Genomic DNA, 6,498 nt, shown 5'->3' on the forward strand with positions numbered 1-6,498 from the left:
AACAGAGCAATCTACCTCCAGTAACTTGGACAGACCTCAAAATCATGGTGTTGAGTAAGAAAATTAGGGACCAGAAAGATTTATGGCCCAGTATCATTTTTGCAAGTGAACTCCCCAAGGCATATCTATAAAGACAAACGCTTTTTAAAATATATATTTATGTATTTATTTGACTGCACTGAGTCTTAGTTGCTGCATGCAAGATCTTCAGTTGCAGCATGTGGGATCCAGTTCCCCAACCAGGGATTGAACTCCGGCCCCTTGCATTAGGAGCACAGCATCTTAGCCACTGGACCACCAGGGAAGTCCCAAGACAAACATATTTTTAAAGACATATTGGAGTGGATTCCTAGATTGAGGAAGGAAGTATGGAATAAGAACAGGATCTGGGAAGAGGGGGGAAATTAAACTAGCAGAGAGGACTCAATTCTGTGCACCTGAAGTCCAATCAAACAAAAAAAATCAGATCCATGGGAAGTCTATCATCTTTATCTCTCTTACAGTTGAGAAAATATACTAGTCATATTGTCTGTCTTTTATTTAGATGTTGATTTTAGGGCATCTAAACAGCATCATTGTTGATAGTTTTCCTTAATGCAAAGACAAGTTTAATTTTCGTCTGATTCTTTCCCTTTCTTCTCTCTCTCCTCCCTCGCAAACCCCCTCTTATTCTCTGGTTCTTACTCTAAGAATCATTCAGTGAGGCCCTGATTGAAGCCTGAACTAGATTGAACCTTGAAACAAGGGCAGACCCCACAACCTTCATACCCTGCATGGGAATGAATGAATGAATGAATGAATGAGTGAATGAGGAAGGGAAGGAAGAGAAACAGAGAGAGAGGTAGGGATGAAGTAACAAGATTCCTCAGAAGCCTGAAGAATGGGTGGACTCTCCTAGAACACTCTCTTTTTTTCTCCACCCCTATCCTAGGCGTAAGTCCAGGGCTGGGGCAGGGGGAGAAGGGCAAAGGGCTAAAAACTAGATGGCTGATCTCTTCAAATCCTCCCATCACGAGGAAGTGTTGCTTCCATTATCAGGAGGCAGCTGGCCCTGGCACAAGTTCCTGGAGCCACAGGTTAGCATCCATCGCTTCAGGGATTCCCAAATCCCATGTGATGTGAGAGCCCTGCTCTGCACTGGCCCTCGTACCAACAGCAAGCACAATAACTACTGATGCCTTCATCTGTTTATTCCTTTTCAATTCTCATATCAAGTATGCACATTAAAGATTATCCCCATTTTGCTTCGGAGAAAACTAAGACTCGGAAAGTTTAAGAGTCTTAAAGTGACTCAACAAGTACTTTCTGAATACTCGCTCCATATCAACACCTCCAACACTCTGTAGACCTTAACACAGCTGATCCCACCACAGCCTATGATCTGCGTGGTCGCTGCCGCATCTCACAATTGGTGAGCCAAGATGCAGAGAGGGCAAGTGACTGTCCCAGAGTCACACAGTGAACATGTAGGGGACACGGAAGTTGAGATTAGATGGTCTGGTTCCAGGGCTTCCTCTCCCCACTCCCACGCCATGCTGCATTCTGCAGGGTAAACCAGTCATGTGGAGTGGGCTAGGAGGTGGGGGGTAGGGTACTGGATTCCTTGGCACCTGGGGACCCTGGCTTCCTGCCAGTCAAATGGGGGCCCACTGCAAATGAGGTCAAGGACACACAGGGTCAGTCTACCCATAGCTTCCCCAAGGGCCCCTAAGCCCGGGGAGATGGGAGAGGCCACCTCCCTCTTGCTTTCCCCGCCAGAGCTGAGTGAGCTAATCCTGGGGAGAAGACACATTAGTGCAGAAGAATCAGTCCCAGCCTGCTGTGCTGAGTCAGCAGGAAGTACAGCCCTGGCTCTGCTAGCTACGTGAGCCCCTGCACGGCCACCACGGCTGCCCGCCCACCCGCCGTGGGCACGCCCCCATGTGCCTGTTCCTGCTGACCTGCCCACTAGAGCACTCCCCAGCTCAGCAGTCCCGAGCCTCCCGCCCTGCCCCCTTTGCTAGCAACAGACCTGTTTTTCGTGCCATCCCCACTGGCCCCCATAGACAGCCACCTCCTCCAGCACAGATAACGAGCCCTCACCAGGACTGCCTCAGGAGGAGGGAGGGCTTGGGGGAATATAGGGAGTCTTTTCCCCACATCCAGCCACACTGTCAGGTCCGGAGAGGAGGGCTGCAGGCAGCTCAGGTAATCTAGGGGAGCCTGCTAGCAGTAGTGCCGCTCTCGGGGTAGTCAACGCCATTCTGCTCGTCATCCCTGCCTCCAGCCTCCCTATTCCTGCCACTAGCACCGGGACCTTCACTGTCGCCACTGCCCAATGGCAAGGCTACTATAGGTTCTCCACTGATGCCACCGCCTGTACCACCACCACTTCCATGGGTCAGTTCTACCAGCTAAGACAAGCGGGTGTCAGCAAGACCATCAAAAAAGTACTGCCACTAATATCATAAGACATCAGGAAAATCACTTTGACCAACAGCATCACACCATTCTTATACCAACTGTACTCACGGTCACCACTATCCAAGGCAGCTGTCATTTTACCACCAAAAATACGACCATCATTTGCAACTCCAGTACCACCCTTGCCTTTACCATGATCACCAACACCAACATCATTTATGCCAACACCATCACCATCACTCTTACCACTACCATAATCAATACCATCATCACTGCCACTTTACCCACCGCCACCATTATGCCTTCTGTCCTCACCGTAACTCTACTCAGCACTACTAAGCTGGACACCACCAATGCCAGCATCACCATCAGCGTAATCACTACCCTAACTGTAAACAATGCCAATGTCACCATAACTTCAGGCAACACCACTAAACACGGTACTACCAACATCTATATACCACCATCTCTATAACTGCGACGGTCGCCACAGAGTGGTCAGCAATACCTTCCCCAACAGGAATACTCCGTCACCCGCAAACTGTCACTACCATCACCTCTTTATTAAGATGGGAAGCATTTGCTCTTTACCTGAGCCTGTTTCTATGCCAGGCAGAATCGAAAACAACCATTGAAGGAAAGCAGAGTTCTTCTAACTTATTGTTCTGACTATATAATCATTTGCCCACTCACTTCCCATTAATGTCCTCCTCTGAACAGGCTTGATGGTTTGCTAAAATGGTCCATTTAGCGATTCATAGAGGAACAGCCATGCATGCCTGAAAAACAGGAGCGGTTACAGGAGTCACTCCCTACTGTCTGTGACATCAAGGAGCCCAGCTCCCAACACCACACACCTTTTTCCCTCCGCACCTCCCTCAGACATTCCGGGGCTCTGTAGATGTGTCTGTCTGTCCAAAGTAGACTTGATCCCTTCCCTTACCCAAGTTTGGTTCTGCTGTAGAAGAACAGAACAGAATGTAGCAAGAGGGCTGGTCTGAGAGCCCTAGATCCAAGCCTTGGTTCCACCACTAACTCTCTGTGTGGCCTTAGCAAACCCACTTCCTTTTCTCTGCCCCAGTTTCCCCACCTGTAAAAGAAGGAACTTTGACTCTGGTGCTTGAAAGGTGTTTTGAACTGAGACACTCCTAGGACAAATTTGAGCCCTTTTTCCAGAAGGTCCCTTCAAATGAGAAAAACAGAGGCTGCAAGTCATCTCTTGGTGTCTCCAATAGACTCCCCTGACCAGCATGTCCCAGGATCTCCAGGGAGACCTCCTGGAGCCCTGAGATGCTGCTGCCTGGGTGGGGTGGGATGTGAAGGGTTAAGCAGTCAGGGCTGTGCACGACAAAACCTCTCAGATGAAAGACTGGTCCCAGAGAACGCCATGTGGCTGTTGTGGTTGGCAGGCCAGGGCAATGGGACCAGGCTAGGTCCCGAAGGAAATCCCCTCCTGGTCTCACCAGAACAAAGTGGTGTTTTACGAAAACGCCATTGTTCTTGGGCAAGTCTTTCCCATCTCAACATAAACCAGGAAGCAGTGCTTCCTTTCCTTGGGCGAGACCCCAAGGTCCCCTCCACCGGTCGATGTGGGGGGAGAAGAACAGAGTTTTCCTGCCTGGAGTGATCTGCCACAAAGCCCCTGCCCAGTGATAGCCAAGGCTCCCCAAGGCTGGTGTGTGTATGAGCACGGAGGGCAGGCACATGTGCATGTGTGATGGAGTGAGGAGAGGAGAAGAAGCAAAGGGACACCCAGCCCAGTCTCTTGACTCCAAACAGAACTCTGTAGCAGGAGCCAGACTATGAAAGAGGTATCACTGCCCATCCATCTCCCCGCACCCCTGTGCCCCTCAGGCCCGTGCCCATCAGCGTGGCAATCTTGTTTCTGCCTATGGCCTTGGCACGCGCTGCTCCCTCTGCCTGGAACCCTCCACCCTTCACACCCTTGCTCCTTCTCATCACTTTGGTCTCTGTCCTAACATCATTGAAGACATAACTGTTGAATTACTTGCTCAGTGTCTGCCTTTCCTGACTCCATGAGGTCAAGGACAGTTGTGTCCATCTTGCTCATTGTTGCATCCCCGGCACCTACCATACGATAACACCAGTGTGTGTGTGTGTGTGTGTGTGTGTGTGTGTGTGTGTGTGTGTGTCCCCAACCTTCACATCACCATGTCCACCCCATATAGAAAACATATAGAGGTCACAGCAGCCTCTCAGGCAAGGAAACCAAACTCAAGCTGGAAAATCAGAGGCTTTCAGCCCTTGGAGAGCAAGCATCCTGTCTAAACACTCCATTTTGCTGAAGGGGAAACAGAGGTGTAGAGCGTGGAAGGTCCTGGCCATTGGTCAGTAGGAACTGCTGAGCTAGACTCCAGGTCTCCTGATGCTAGAGCCATCAGACAGGACTTCTTACCTGCTTTCCATGCTTGGGCACAGCCTGGTGCTATTTCTCTCACCTCTTCAGATGCAAAACCCGGCTTCTGCCACAGCTGAAATGTGCTCACCATGACTTTCCCACCTCCCTGAGAACTGACTTGCTGAAAATCCAAAGATCCAAAGAAATCCCTCCATGGGGCTCGGAAACTTCCTTCTCCCCATCATCACCCCTGAACTTTCCGTCGGTCACGTTTATCAAGAGAAGGGTGAAACCACTATCTGGGCATCCCTAGTGACCAGGGAGGCAGGTTTTTGGCTTTCTGTGCCTTGCCACTTCATTTTTTTCTTTCTTGCAATGAATACTTCTGCTCTTGTTTCTATAGCTTTTGCTTGAACAAGGAAGGCTTATTTGTTTAAATCTTGGTGGATACAGAGAGAAGGAATAATAATACCTCTTCGTAGGAGTTGTTGGGAAGATTAAACAGGACGCTGTCCCAGCACAAGTAGATGCTTGATTAATGCCAGATTGTTTCCAAAGTCTAAAAAGCTATGTAAACACAAGGAATTACTTTCTAGGCAAGGAGCATTTACAGACTGTTCCTTTTAAAAATGTGTGTTTAGGCCTTGTGAGGAAAGGAGGCAGAGTCCCTTTTAATAAGAGTTCCCCTGAGATTGGCTAGGCTGAGAAGTGTTAGGTGTTTTTTTTTCTATTCTTTGCAAAATAATGTATATTCCCAGGTAAGACATGAAAGCAAGCAAACGAAGTAGAGATGAACAGGTAAACAGGGTTGATTGATACTAACACCAGTTCCCAAAGAGACAAAGAAACAGAGGTGCCTGCTGTGTTCATTGCATTCCTCTGAGGCTCCTGGATTTATCTCTTATCCCAGTCTAGTGGAGAGGACGCAAACAGATGGACTCTGTGCCTCTAAGCAAAGCAAGATAGAGAACAGATAAAATTCCTCCCAGATAGACTTAGATAAGCAGCTAGTAAGGGATTTAACCACCACCCACCATCCACCCCAGGGTGGGAAAGAGGGGGATGCAAGAGGGCTCTTCTCCCGCCTCAAGTGCCTCTCAGAAAACCAAACAAAGAACTGTGATTTCCCACCTGAGAAGGAACAGCGGTTAGATTTCAGCCTCAACCCTCGAATTTCCCATGGAGATGCAGCCTAACCTGCAAGGGGCCTATGGGTTTGCAGTCGCAAGTTCGAAGCTGCCTGTGATTCTTCCAAATCAAAACTAATGGCGCATCTCTTTACGCTATGCTGATGGAAAATTCCAGTCCGGTTATCAGTGGGAAGGTCTTCCCTGTTGTAAGGAGGCGCAAGGGTCTCAAAGGCTTAGGTTATGTCCAGAAAACAAGGGAACAACCTCTGGAGCTCTTTGTAGCTCCAAGTGTGGTCTGAGGACAGGCCTTATCAGAGTCCCGGGGCGCCTGTCAGAAGAGCAAAGTCTCAGGATCCACTCCAGGCCTGCTGAATCGGAATCTGTGTTATATCAAGATCCCCAGGTGATTCACATGAACGTTAATGTTTGAGAAGCACTGCAGACTATCTCCAAATACCCACCAGAGGCTGACAGCACTGTGGTTTTGGTGGATCAAAGGAACGTGGATGCCTGGGGCTGGGCCTCCTTAAGGGAACACCACAGCAGACACTGCCCTCCCTAATTCTGCCGGTTCCTCATTCCTCCCAGAACCTACCCAACCACCTC

Source organism: Budorcas taxicolor, chromosome 3 (genome assembly GCF_023091745.1).
Source record: "Budorcas taxicolor isolate Tak-1 chromosome 3, Takin1.1, whole genome shotgun sequence".
Lineage (NCBI taxonomy): Eukaryota > Metazoa > Chordata > Mammalia > Artiodactyla > Bovidae > Budorcas > Budorcas taxicolor.